This window comes from Phalaenopsis equestris, unplaced genomic scaffold (assembly GCF_001263595.1).
Source record: "Phalaenopsis equestris unplaced genomic scaffold, ASM126359v1 Scaffold000392, whole genome shotgun sequence".
Taxonomy (NCBI): domain Eukaryota; kingdom Viridiplantae; phylum Streptophyta; class Magnoliopsida; order Asparagales; family Orchidaceae; genus Phalaenopsis; species Phalaenopsis equestris.
In genome coordinates, this window is record NW_018164834.1 from 825,718 (window position 1) to 839,578 (window position 13,861).

Below are 13,861 nucleotides of genomic sequence, written 5' to 3' on the forward strand. Positions count from 1 at the left end.
ACGAGCAAAGGTTTGCACGTTCGTGTTTAGCTCATTCTTGGCCTGAAGTATGAATTTATGTGTAATTGAGGTTATTATTTTAAAAATTTAATTTGACTAGAAGACTACAAAGATTATAATTTATTAAAATTATTAATTAATTTCTCGCTAAATATAAAAATATAATTTTATTTAAATAAAAAAATGGTTGATGCTTCTTGCATCAAACGACAAAACAACTTCCCTCACCATATTAAAAAAAAATGAAAAAAATTTCAGTAACAGGAGAGCACTTTAATCCTCCATATGCAACGTAAAATCATTATATAAGTATATTATTTATAGAATAAAAAAGAATTTCAGTCTTCAATGTGACGCCAAAATGGCATGCAATAACAGTGCCGTGCTGAAGCTCTACCAATCATGGATAAGCTCATAAAGGCTTGCTCTGATTACCTGCAAGATCAGTTCAGACGGCAGACAGGCATGAAGGAGGAGCTCGTTCTGCATGAGAACCACCCCAAGGTCCAAGCTGTGGTCTCTACTTCCAGACAAGCACAGATCAGAGATCGCAACCCGGCTCTCAACAGATGGATATGGCAGCTAGGAGATGCCATCGATGAGACAGATGATGTTCTCTTGATGACTTTGAGTACATGAAGTTTGAAGAACAGCTTACCAGAAACAAGAAGCAGCAAAAGGTGCGCTCCACCATGAGTTCTTTAAAGAAAATTGGCAAAGGTGCTCTCAAGATGGATCCCAATTTGAAGAAACTGAAGAAGGTTGTGAAGAAACTTGATAAAGTTTCAGCTGAGGTCAGTACTTTGCTTTATCTCATCGAAAACGCAAAGCAGGAGCTGGAACTTCAATTGTAGAAAGATCGTGAAACAGGATGCTTGCCTAAGAATGGTCTCATCGGTCAAGGGGAGAAGAAGGATTTTGTTATGCAATGGTTGAGGAAGCCAACAAATGAAGATCCAACCCATATTGCTAGCCCTACTTTGTACAGAAACATTTCTCTCCCATCCATAGTAGGTCATGGTGAAATGGGAAAGACATACACACATATACATATGTATATACATTTTAGAAATGAATGTAAACTGTTGTTACAATATTTTTAGAACATTCTTACTAACACAGAGGATCCCACTCATATATTTCTTACAGCACAACACACAAATACGCACTTATACTGTTACACACATAAACAAATACATAATGTGATGTATGGCATCAAATAATGGTGCAACAAGTAGGACAAGTATTATGTGAGATTAGCCATCTACTAATGCAAGCTGCGTGAAAGAAATGTGTGCATTCTAAATTGCCAAATCTCCTCTCCTTTTTCGAACTCTAACAAGCAAATAATGCACTCTGGTATTTCTAACTCATCCTCCTCTCCCCCAATCACGTCCTCCATGTGGTACTTCATCCCATCAAAAACGCAAAGCAGGAGCAGCAGTAGTAGGAGCTGGAGCTTCAGTTGTGCAAAGATCGTGAAACAGGATGCTTCCCTAAAAATGATCTCATCGGTCGAGGCGAGGAGTTATGCAGTGGTTGAGGACGCCAACAAATGAAAATCTGACACATATTGCTAGCCCTACTTTGTACTAAAACATTTCTCTTCTATCCATGGTGGACCATGGTGGCATTGGCAAGACACGGACCCATCAATTTCGTTCTTTCTTGTTGTCCTTGAGAAGTAGCGGAGGTAGTTCCATGGGCCGCCATTAGAGGACTGTTCTTCATGTCACTCCTGAAAATATCAGTAATATATACGCACTCCGAAGTTGCAGAGTTTTTACAAGTTATTAAGGAAAAAAAAAAAAACCAATGATATCGACGCATTCCAAGCTTGAATTATTTCAACAAATATTATGTATAGCACATAAAACAAATATATAACACTGAAATGATTAATAAATTTGCATATGAAAATTTTGCAGGTGCCATGCCTCCACTTGCCAAACATTCCTCCCAATGAAAATTTTTGCAGCATCTGACTCATCCTAAAACCCGTTGATAAAGCTTGGATGCTGGCTGCTATTGGGATCAATCGCGAGGAAGAGTCGTGGAGGAAGACATGCCAAGAGGCCAAAACTAGTCGAAAGAGTGAAGGTAGAACACTTGTCCGTCCGAACCCAATAGATGAGGATCCTCATGTAGGACAATTGTCTGTCGGCATTGATGGTGGTGACCCGATCATGTGAACAAATCCGGCTCCCAAGGTACTAGCCGATAGTACAGAGGCTGTGGGCAATCGCCCGTCCGAACCTGACAAGGGACAAGGTCCGGAGTGAAATCTCTAAAATACATTGGTCGTCCCCCAGGACCTTAGCAAGTCGTCTAGAAAAACTGGAGGCAATTCTAGCCCGGCATGACTGGGAGTTGTAAGTCAAGCTAGAGGAGATGTGTGGGAAAACAATCAGTCTTCACCAAAATTGTTGAACTTCGGAAGGGTGCATTCATTCGGAGGGTCAATTATGAGGCGGATCAAGAGAATCAATTTAAGCTCGATGTTTAGACGTTGAATAGGAGATTAGTTAGGAGGGATTTAGTCCATACAGAGGCGACCGAGGATCATCTTGTGAAGTATCCCCCGTCGAACTAAATTCATATGTTTTTATGTTTTTTGTGATAAATAAAATGTTTTGTTTTTTGCTAATCTCAATGTTTGTGTTTGACATGACATTTTTCTCGATTTTCATGAGTGGCGTTTAGTCTTCTTCTATTAGATTCCTATGACTAGCGGTTGAGAGATCCATGAGTGAGCCTTCTGTCCCTTTCTTTCTAACTCCCTGATTCACCTTCTGTCTTTGGTTATTTTGTCATTCATTGATATGACTCGGAGAAAACTCCTCAAACCTTTGATCATATGGTAGCGGCCAAATGCTCCATTATGTCACCGTCAAACATCACTTTCATCGAAAAAACTTATATTTTTATTCGATCATCAAGTTGTGGGTCGCCTGCCAAGATGAAAGGGCGACCGAGAGACATGAGAATGATTTGGTGGTGTATCGTGACCAGCTCCGCTATAGGTTGCAGCTTCCTTTTTGCCACGAGCTCCATATATTTTGCTGAACTCTGTGACGAACTTTGTGGCGGTGATCATGACCCACATCTTTTGCCAGCGAAAATACATTCCATGGTTTGCCGATCTGTTTAGTCATATGTCCTCATTTCTCTTGGAATCGAATGATTATGTCTAATTCTGAACAAACTGTGGATTCCGCTTTGTCGGCCTAGAAAACAAGGTCAAAGATTGGAAACACAAGTGGAATCGAATGATTATGTCCAACTCTGAACAGCAGGTGGATTCCAGTTTGTCGGCCTAGAAAACAAGGTCAAAAATTGGAAACACAAGTTCTTCACTACCCCTTCTATCGAATGATTGTGTCCATCAAGCTACTTCTTTCAGAAGAGGAAGGGCATCGACTGCTCCTAGGTCGAGGGGGCCTATATTGAGGGCCGAATGCACTCAATTCCCCAATACACAGATCTGATGATCGTAAACTGAGTACTGTTCCAAGAGCGTCCGATCAAATAACGTCAGAATTATGGGTCGCCTCAGATACTGTGGAGGTCCAATGGTAGTCCGGTTAGCAGAAGAAGGCCAAAATTGAAGTCAAGTTGGATGAGACCTACCATGGTGTGATGACGAATGAAGGCAGACTGACTGAGGTGGCGAGCAGAAAAATTGGCCCAATAGGTAAGGAGTTCCTCTTTACCATTACTATAACCATGGTTGTGATTCAATGAATCTCGACGGGCAATTAACCATTATCGCTAGGAAATGTAAGGCCAATGCTAACTTTGGCACTTATCTCCTGGATGCAGCTCATTTAGTCATTAAATAATCCATTTCATTCATTACTGCCAATAATATTATCCAGGAAATTAAACGACTTCTTTGAGAGAACAAATCCTACAGTTATTGGAGAGGTATCAAGTAGCCATTCCAATGAAATACATAAAGATATTAGTGAAATACAGCAGAAGTATTTACATACATAAAACATGACCCTTATGCGTAGGATAAGAATTAAGTGGTATGGATGTAAATTAATTCATAGAGATTGGATGGTATGTACAGCCACATAACAATTGAGTAGTATGCATGTAACTTAATTCATATATATTGGATGGTATGTACGTAAACAGCCACATAACAATTGAGTGGTACGTGTATATATATTGGATGGCATGTATGTAAACAACCATATTTTAAAGTTTTCACGATTTGACATTGAAAATTCAAAAAGAAATAAATCAAAGGGAAGCAATTATTTTAGGGAATCCAAATAAATGAAAGGTAGGAGATGTCACTGATGTAAGGAAATTCCGGTGACCTCTCAAGCTATCATATTGTTTGACTTTATGTTTCGAAAATGACTTATTTGATGTTTCAATCCTGCCAATTTTATTATTTAGATCTTATATTTGTATGATACGATCATACAAATGACTTGAATGATTGGAGAATTTACGTCATATTGAACGACAAACTCGGAATCCTAAAAGTGTTAGGGCTCATATTGCACAACAAGGTTGTGCAAAAGTCTAAAAGATAAAGTAAAAATTTATATCGCGCTATGCAAACTACCTCAAAATCCTATGACTTGTTAATTAAACTAAGGAAAAAGGTTTAGCTGATTAGACTTGTTTTGCTACATCTCGATCGTGCTGCCCGCAAAGACTTGTTCCAAGCTCCAAATTTTTTGTTGTAACGATTGCAGGTTTAAGATTAAGTTTAATTGTACATGCAATTGTTGAGTCGGTGTTTTGCCACTATGTACCTCCTATAAAACCAGACTACTATCCTAATCTAAAATGTATAATACACAAATAAAACTAAACGTGAGGAAATCTCGGTGACCTCTCAAGCTATCCAAATATTTGATTTTATGTTTCGGAAATGACTTATTTGATGTTTCAACCCTGCCAATTTTATTATTTAGTGTTTATATTTGTATGATACAGTCGTACAAAAAACCTGAATGATAGGAGCATTTACGTTGTATCGGACGACGAACTCGGAACCATAAAAATGTTAGAGTTTATATTGCACAACCCAGGGTTGTGCAAAAGCATAAAAGATTAAGTGAGGATTTATATCGCGCTAAGAAAATCACCTCAAAATCCTATGACTTGTTATTTAAACTAAGAAAAAAAGGTATAGTTGATACAAAATTGCTTTGATACATCTTGATCGTGTTGCCCACGAAGACGTATTCCAAGCTCCAAACTTTTCATTGTAACGATTGCAGGTTTAAGGTTAAGTTTAAATGTACATCCAATTGTTGAGTCGGGGGTCTGACGCTGTGTGTCTTCTATAAAACCAAACTACTGCCCTCCTATTCTAAAAGATATAATACACAAATAAAATAAACAATAAGAGGTGCAGTAAAGGAAAGCAACAGTAAAAAAGACAGTAAATGTACAGTAAAGAAGAACAGTAGAATGTGTAGTATAGACAATAAATTGCTATAAATATAAAATAAATTTGTGTATCTGATGGGTCTACTGCTTCTGCAAATAATATTAGCATCGTAGGTAAAAGTAAACAAATATAGTAGAGAATTTAATTAGCAGGGCAAATATGCATGTATATGTGTGTAAAAGTCTAACGACGAAGCATCTCATGGAAAACTCGAAGAAGACCGCAAATGACTCACAAAATAAACTCGAAGAAAACCGGAAAGAAAAACAAGGAAAGCCCAAAGAAAATAACAAATAAACTATAAAAGACCGAGGTGGACTATAAAAATTCAGGTCCGTTGTGGGCTCAGATTTGAGCATTCCCGAAGAACCCCGAAGACAACTATCGGTCATTAATGTGTATATAGTCCGACATTTAACTAGAAATTTCCAACAAGATAATCTCAGGAGGACAATTCTTAGCCCAGTACAAGTAATTGACAAGTTGACAATCGGATTATATTACTTAAAGTTTATATTTTGTCATGCATATAAGCTTCATGCATATAAGCAAAATGAATCTATTTTAGTAGTTAAAAATATTTTGTAAATAACGTATCAGTTCTTATCGTTATATTTTATAAATTTAATTGTTCACAAGTCGATTGCACTGTTAGGTTAGGACTACCGACAACCTAAGAAAGCAAAAGTCCTCCCTAGTACAGTGTTTGTGAATATTATTGTCATCCAACATTTCATCGGGTCCCCAATGTCAAAGAATGCAATATTATTCAACTGTATCATCGAATGTCTTTGTCATCATGGCATGAAACCCAAAAAAAGTCATCCAACTTATAGCCTTGTTTAATGGTTCACCTATAATCAGGGTTATATATGTGTGTTTATATTCAGACATAAGCACCTAAACCAAACAAAAAAACAAAGTAAGAAAAAAAAACAATTGAGTGAGAGAAAGAATGGATTAATCTATCTGAAAGGACAAAGAAGTGATGGGTGGATTGACCCTCAAAAAATTATCAAACAAAACTCTAATGAGTCCACAAAAGCATATAAGAAAAATTGAGTGAGAGAGAGGATGAATTAATTTATCTGAAAGGACAAATAAGTGAAGGCTGGATTGACCCTCAAAAAATTATCAAACAAAACTCTAATGAGTCCACAAAAGCATATAAGAAAAATTGAGTGAGAGAGAGGATGAATTAATTTATCTGAAAGGACAAATAAGTGAAGGCTGGATTGACCCTCAAAAAATTATCAAACAAAACTCTAATGAGTCCACAAAAGCATATAAGAAAAATTGAGTGAGAGAGAGGATGAATTAATTTATCTGAAAGGACAAATAAGTGAAGGCTGGATTGACCCTCAAAAAATTATCAAACAAAACTCTAATGAGTCCACAAAAGCATATAAGAAAAATTGAGTGAGAGAGAGGATGAATTAATTTATCTGAAAGGACAAATAAGTGAAGGCTGGATTGACCCTCAAAAAATTATCAAACAAAACTCTAATGAGTCCACAAAAGCATATAAGAAAAATTGAGTGAGAGAGAGGATGAATTAATTTATCTGAAAGGACAAATAAGTGAAGGCTGGATTGACCCTCAAAAAATTATCAAACAAAACTCTAATGAGTCCACAAAAGCATATAAGAAAAATTGAGTGAGAGAGAGGATGAATTAATTTATCTGAAAGGACAAATAAGTGAAGGCTGGATTGACCCTCAAAAAATTATCAAACAAAACTCTAATGAGTCCACAAAAGCATATAAGAAAAATTGAGTGAGAGAGAGGATGAATTAATTTATCTGAAAGGACAAATAAGTGAAGGCTGGATTGACCCTCAAAAAATTATCAAACAAAACTCTAATGAGTCCACAAAAGCATATAAGAAAAATTGAGTGAGAGAGAGGATGAATTAATTTATCTGAAAGGACAAATAAGTGAAGGCTGGATTGACCCTCAAAAAATTATCAAACAAAACTCTAATGAGTCCACAAAAGCATATAAGAAAAATTGAGTGAGAGAGAGGATGAATTAATTTATCTGAAAGGACAAATAAGTGAAGGCTGGATTGACCCTCAAAAAATTATCAAACAAAACTCTAATGAGTCCACAAAAGCATATAAGAAAAATTGAGTGAGAGAGAGGATGAATTAATTTATCTGAAAGGACAAATAAGTGAAGGCTGGATTGACCCTCAAAAAATTATCAAACAAAACTCTAATGAGTCCACAAAAGCATATAAGAAAAATTGAGTGAGAGAGAGGATGAATTAATTTATCTGAAAGGACAAATAAGTGAAGGCTGGATTGACCCTCAAAAAATTATCAAACAAAACTCTAATGAGTCCACAAAAGCATATAAGAAAAATTGAGTGAGAGAGAGGATGAATTAATTTATCTGAAAGGACAAATAAGTGAAGGCTGGATTGACCCTCAAAAAATTATCAAACAAAACTCTAATGAGTCCACAAAAGCATATAAGAAAAATTGAGTGAGAGAGAGGATGAATTAATTTATCTGAAAGGACAAATAAGTGAAGGCTGGATTGACCCTCAAAAAATTATCAAACAAAACTCTAATGAGTCCACAAAAGCATATAAGAAAAATTGAGTGAGAGAGAGGATGAATTAATTTATCTGAAAGGACAAATAAGTGAAGGCTGGATTGACCCTCAAAAAATTATCAAACAAAACTCTAATGAGAATTTGGCAGCACCTCCCCTTGCACCAAAATTTCAACCAGTAGAAAACCTCCCCCAAGTGGGGTTTATATATCCAAGAGGAGGAGAAACCCAAACACTCCACTTACCTGGAGATGAACTGAACGAGAAAGGGACGGTTAACCGAACGAGAAAGGGACGGGTAACCGAACGAGACAGGGACGGGTAAGGTGGCGACAAACATTGCAGGGCCAGGTATCGACCACAGTGGGAGTGGAGGCAGGGGATGTAGGGACCTCGAGCCGAAGTATCGCCAGTCCGGGGCAGCTAGGGTTGCGAGCGGTCAAAGAGGGGGAAGAGGAGTCGGGCTAGGACTCGGATGAACTGCTCGCGGGAGAGAAAAAGAATTGGGCCGAATTGCGAAGGATCGGGGAAGGGTTTGGCTCCTGCGTGAGTTAGAGCATGCGGTGGGTTTTAGGTTCAAGGAAATTTTCTATTTTTATTTTATTTTATTTTATTATTTCACTTAAGATTCGTTGATTCGAGCACAATTTAATACCACTCGGGATCATACTAAATTTGGTGTCATTCCTAGGTGAATTTGACGTTATGGACGCGCCAGCTCGGTCCATTTCGTCATCTGAGGTCGTCTGGGCAACCTTGTCGACAATCGGGTCAAAAGTACATCAAATTCAATTTTCTTCAAATTTCGAGTTCTTGATTGGTCGTTTTGAAAATTAATTTTGGTTTTGATTAATTATGAAACTTATAAATGCGTAAGCGATGTGAATTGTGATATTAAATATTTCGACTATCAACATTGCGAAATTTGTGTGCACAAATATGCAAATTGTACCTAAGGCAACTTTAGGGCTTAATGGCCCTATAGGGACTCATTTTGAGTTCTCTCATGTTAGTTTCAACCTCTTAAGTGATAGAAGTCAAAAACTGCATGTGTGGAACTCCAAAAAAGTGTTGAGAAATGGTTTGAATTTCTAAACTGAGGTAAGTCTCATCACTAGTCCTCTAAGATAGTCGACAAGAAACTCTAGTGCTAGATTATAGGCTCTAAGGAGAAGAGAAAGGAAGACATCAAAATAGGGTCAACAGTGCACCCGATTGTCATATTTTCAATTTTGCTACACGACACTGAAATGTATACTTGAATATGAACAAATAAAATACTAATATCTTGCGCAATACTGATGATTACTATTATAACAGAAAAATATTATTTGGTTGACATTGGATATCCGATCAACCTTAAAATTACCTACAGTTTAAGAATATTTTATACTCAATTTTTGAAAATATTATGCTTTAATGAATGGTATTTTTATGTTTTTGGTTTCAGATGCAATAAAAAGAGTTTAAGAATGAGCAAAAATACATCAAAAAGGAGCAAAATGAACTAAATTGAAGAAAAGTACTAAACCAACCGAATTGGCGCCTAGGCGCCAGATGCAGAAATTAGCTAGAGCCTAGACGCGACGGTTTGGCGCCTAGGCGCCACAGTTACTTTCTAGAAGATTCATTGCATGAGGCAGAATTTTGAAAAGATATATGAAGCAACCCTTGATCATTTCCAAAGCTCTATAAATAGAGATTAATTTCATGAGTATAAAGGGTTGGATAAGATTATATAAGGTTGGATAAAGTTGTATAGTGAGTCATATAGTGTTCTTTGTGAGTCTTTGTGATTTCTAAAGTTTGTGAGTGTTGTTAAAATCATAGGAGTCAGATAACTTCAAAGGAGTGCTCGGTGAAACATTCCACATAAGCATTTTTATCTTTTGTCGTACTTTGGATTTGAGTTTTAAAAATATGTTGTATTTGTTATCCACATGCTTCATGAGTTGTTTTTTTTTCCTTTCTCCTTGCAATATGAAGTAATTAAGTAGGTGATTTGGATTTTGTTTTGAACTTCTTTTAATCCTAAAAATTGTGATGATATTTTTACGAGTTATTTATTTATTTTACAAATTGGTCACTTGTATTGTTAAAATCTGTTGAGGAACTTATAAACCCGAAATGACTAAGATTTCTTAACTTGTAAGCATCACATTCTAGCTTGGAAAGAGCAGTCGCAATCGTTCGAAAGGGAATGTAAATAAATAGGGAGATAAGAATTGATGTGATAGAATTGATGTTTTTAGAGCGACATACTAGATTCTTTTATCAATTTAATCTAGAGATTAGAACTAAGGGTCACTGATAGGTCGTATAGAGAGGACACAATGGATAATTTAAGAGTGAGAGATTATAACCTACCCAACGCTACTAAACATGCCGACACCAACTTTAGATTAACCAATGTTCTTTATGCTCGGAAGAGGTAAAGAATATGTATGCTCTTACTGGTCACAATATCACATTTAAGTTTCTAAACATATTGAAATCATATATTGATTATGAATTATTTATAAGGAGAAAATGTCATTTTTATATATTGTTTAAAATTATTACATTTACTTTTTACTTGCTTTTGTAGAATTCTAGTAAAATTAATTTCATCACTATTTATTTAATTAATTGTTATAGTTTAAAGTAAAGTTCGTTTAAAGTTAAAATTCCTGAATTTCATTTCTTTTATTTCTGTCCCTAGTTCCCTGTGGAATCGAAACTGAGATTTTTATAGAAAATCTTATATTACTTGAAACGATACATATACTTGCTTAGTAACTATAGTGTGTAAGTTATTTTCTAAATTTATATTATTTTGATTTAAACTAGCCGCTAAATATAATTTGAGTTAAATTTTTGGCATATTAAGGAATATAAATATTTCCGTAATTGAGGATGGGTCAAGTTTTTGGCGCCATTACCGAGGAACTTAAAAAAACTTAAAAGAAATAAAAGAAATTTAAAAGAAATTTAATTTCTGAACTTTTTAACTTTGAATCTTTATTTGAACTTTAAAAATTAGAAAAAAACTAGTTTTAGAATCATTTCAAATTTATTAAAATAAAAAAAATCTCAAAAAAAATTGCAAAATCGGAAAAAACAAATAAAAAACGTAAATTAAAAATACAAAAAAATTTATTTTATTTTTTTTAGATATTTTCAACTTCTCAATTTTACTTATTGTATGTGAAATTCGGGATTTAAAGATTTAGTACCATACGATTCTGAATTATAACAAACAACATAAGTATTTACATACATAAAACATGACCCTTATGCGTAGGATAAGAATTAAGTGGTATGTATGTAAATTAATTCATAGAGATTGGATGGTATGTACAGCCACATAACAATTGAGTAGTATGCATGTAAATTCATTCATAGATATTGGATGGTATGTACATAAACAGCCATATAACAATTGAGTGGTATGTATATAAATGCTGCCAATCTATCATGAAACCCAACAGAACTCCCCAGAGGATCTTATAGGAGTTCCTTACGCATGCTTGAATAGCCTCATACTTAACCCGCGAAAATAAACAGTCATAGTGACTGCAAGTAGAGGCTGAGGTACCAACAAACAGTAATGTCTATCATTCTGAATAGGAGATAAAAGTTTGCTATCAAACGGTGGAAGAAGGTTTGACATTACTGCAGCAAACGTGAACACCAAAAAAAAAAAAAAAATGGAATCAAAGATAACCAAAATTGCTTTGGAAACTTTGTCGTTGAATGGTTATCCAAATAATCTGCAAGAACTGGCAAAGATATCGAGAAATCGAGCAAGGTATCTAGCAACCAACAAGAATGTCAAGTACACCAGTAAGAAATCGGGTAAACAAGAGAAATCGGGAAACAAGCGAGAAAGTCAAGGGTTTAGGGCAAGCATCCCACGAGAATATCGAGCAACCAAGCACGAACCTCAAAAAACCAAACAAGGATGTCGAGCAACCAAGCTTACCTCAAAACTTTGACTATCTGTTCTGAATCCTTCCTCGGAGCTTCACCCGAATTCAACAAAGCTTAAAAAAATGCAAACAGTGGAGACCCAAAAAAACATCAATAACCCCAAACGTCTCTCCCATAGGTCTAATTATTGAGTGCGGAGAGCGCACACAGCTCTCCGATAGAAGCTTCTGGTGCATGTTATATAAAACAACATTGAAACGTTTCACTTGAACTAATAGTTATGCAGGTAATCCACCTAATTCATGATACAAACGTGTGTACGACAAATTTAGAAGTTCGTATTCATAAAAATATATTTCATTGAATGTACGTTCTTACTTGTTCAGATAAATAATTTTGATTTATACCTCAAATTTTAAAATGCACGCATGCATGCAGATACAAACATACATACTAATATAAATTGTCCAAACTCTTCATGCATCACTTAAACCATCTTCATCATGTGAAATGTGATTAATAGGTCCTCAAAATGCGATGTTACTGGTGAAATACTATTGTGACAAATCAGGCTTTTGGCGGATGATGGAGAGAGATCAACTTACCTTAAAAGTCTCTCATCTTTTTGCTAAAGGTGCTCATCTCTTTCCAAAAGGTAGCTCGCCTGTTGGAGAGAAGTTATGCTTGTAATTTATAAATGCATAAGAATTTGGTTTTAGGTATGTAAATGAGCACAGACTTTAGTCCCACAACAGAGGATAAAAATGGGCATATTTTGAGTATATTTTGTATCTTTATATCATCTGGCTCACGAACTAATGAGTCGAGTCGGGGCTAGTATTAGCTTGTCTTGTAAGCTCATAGAAATAAGTGTACGAGCCACTTATCGAGCCAAGCACGAACGGGCTCACGAGTCGGCTTGACTAGCACCCCTGATCATATTTATGCAAGAAGCCATAGGTTGGCAATAACTGGACCTTGATCATAGGATAAATAATAACATACCTATAGCGCATAAATTATGATATATTTACATGTACTGAAGTTCGTATGAAGTGGATTCATAATAGCATACCTATCACATATATTTATAATTTTGCTCTTCAAATAAATATAAATGCCAATTTAAATGTTCCAAACGCAAACCAAATTTTTAAATAAAAAAAAATATTTAAGTCTTCAAGCTTCCAAAGAATCATTTTAGTACTAGTTCAAGCGTGTTTTACTGATTTTGGTTGTAAAACATCCAGTAAACCCTAGCTGCAGGTCTCCTTAGAGGTGTAAGTCATCTAAATCAAGAAAATTTGATCCGAGGTATCTATCATTTTGTTCCATGGCTGAGATATGTAAATCTTGTGTGTATGCCTTTTTGTATGTTTGTGTTGGATCAAAGGATCTGATTTTACATGCATATGTCTTTTTTATTTATTTTTTGCATTTTTTGCATTGGCTCTCATGTGTAATTTATGTGATTATATATAAGATACTAAATAATAGAGCTAGAGCCAAGTTTAAATTATACACGTCATTTTTAGACTATATATATATACTATTTTGCTCTTTTGTAAAAAAGACAAAAAAATGTCAATGCGTGTAAATAAGTCTTTTTGCCTTTTTTACAATACAGGCTAATGCGTGTAAATCGGCAAAATAGGCATAAAAGGCAAAATAGGGGAAACAAAGCAAAAAAAAAAAAGGCTTATGCATGTAAATATGCAAAATAGGCAAACAAAAAAAAAAGGTTAAAATAGGCTTGCATGTAAATATGCAATATAGGCAAAAAAAAAAAAAAGTTAAAATAGGCTAAAAAGGCTTATGCATGTAAATAAGTATTTTTGTGCTATTTTTTTTTTTTAAGTATTGTGCTTGTAAATTTATGCATGTAAATAAGTATTTTTGTGCTATTTTTTTAAAAGTCTTGTGCTTGTAAATAGGCAAAAAAAGGCAAATAGGCAAAATAGA

General features: G+C 35.2%; 1 long non-coding RNA gene across 1 annotated transcript in view; it reads right to left on the reverse strand.

Moving 5' to 3' along the window:
• Nucleotides 1–1,059: 1,059 nt before the first annotated feature.
• LOC110026659 overlaps nucleotides 1,060–13,861 on the reverse strand; it is a 20,178-nt gene continuing 7,376 nt past the window's right edge. Inside the window, exon 3 of the long non-coding RNA XR_002294234.1 lies at nucleotides 1,060–1,738. This is a non-coding gene — a long non-coding RNA (uncharacterized LOC110026659). The remainder of the gene's footprint in view (nucleotides 1,739–13,861) is intronic.